We start from the raw sequence: 811 nt of genomic DNA on the forward strand, positions 1-811 counted from the left end.
CTTTCACAAGAGGAAATCATGGACCCTCTGCAGCCCCCCCCCCTCCCCCTCATGACCCACCATGTCTCCAAAGCCACGCTAAACGCCCACCGCCCGTCCCTGACACAGTTCCATATTTCCTGTGGGTTGAGTTTACATTTTGACCGCAGCGCTAAAGGGATTAACGCGGGTGGCGGCACTTTGGGGCTTCGGGTAGTTGCTAACTTTCGATTTTTTGGACGCTTTTATTGCTCGATATCTATAGGATTGATTGCATATCATCTCGGGCTTAGAGTGGAGCAAATAAAAAGCGAAACGCAGCGCTGGTCGAGAGAAAACCCGGAGAAAAGCGACAACACGCGTGGATTTCCGACCCCCTGCCGAATCGGGTCAGCTTTTTGGAAACCTCCCCAGCCATTGGCACAGTTTTCCCCTGAGACTCTCGGGATCTTATCATACCTTGCTCATTCTGGGCTGGAAGTCCAGAGGGAAGTTACCCAGCGAGCAGTCGCCTCCAGATACCCCCTGGGGCTACAAACACCTTCCTTAGGACTTAAACGTTTCTCTCTGGTGCCGAGAGCTGGGCAGGATCCAGGGGGGTGCTTTCGTACTTCAAGCAAAACAAGAAGGTAAGAATAAGGTTGAATGTAAAGGTTTTTTTATGCTTGGAGGCCTGAGGTGTCGGTGCGGATCATGTTAATATCATTACCGTTTTTTTTTCTTTTAATACGAGTATGTGACACTAAGGAGCTGTAAAGGGGATAATAACCCGTTATGTGTTTTGTTTTCGAACGTTGGAACTGCGAAGTAGTGTGCGATTTTGTGTGTGGAC

At 49.4% G+C, this 811-nt stretch overlaps 1 protein-coding gene across 1 annotated transcript in view; it reads left to right on the top strand.

The window, feature by feature from the left end:
* The first annotated feature begins 430 nt into the window (after nt 1-430).
* The window catches only part of LOC119589312 (transient receptor potential protein-like), a 21,475-nt gene continuing 21,094 nt past the window's right edge, over nt 431-811 (top strand). Inside the window, exon 1 of the mRNA XM_037937934.1 lies at nt 431-608. The gene's annotated coding sequence lies outside the window, so the exon portion shown is untranslated. The remainder of the gene's footprint in view (nt 609-811) is intronic.

This window comes from Penaeus monodon, chromosome 25 (assembly GCF_015228065.2).
Source record: "Penaeus monodon isolate SGIC_2016 chromosome 25, NSTDA_Pmon_1, whole genome shotgun sequence".
In the NCBI taxonomy this organism is placed as follows: Eukaryota; Metazoa; Arthropoda; class Malacostraca; order Decapoda; family Penaeidae; genus Penaeus; species Penaeus monodon.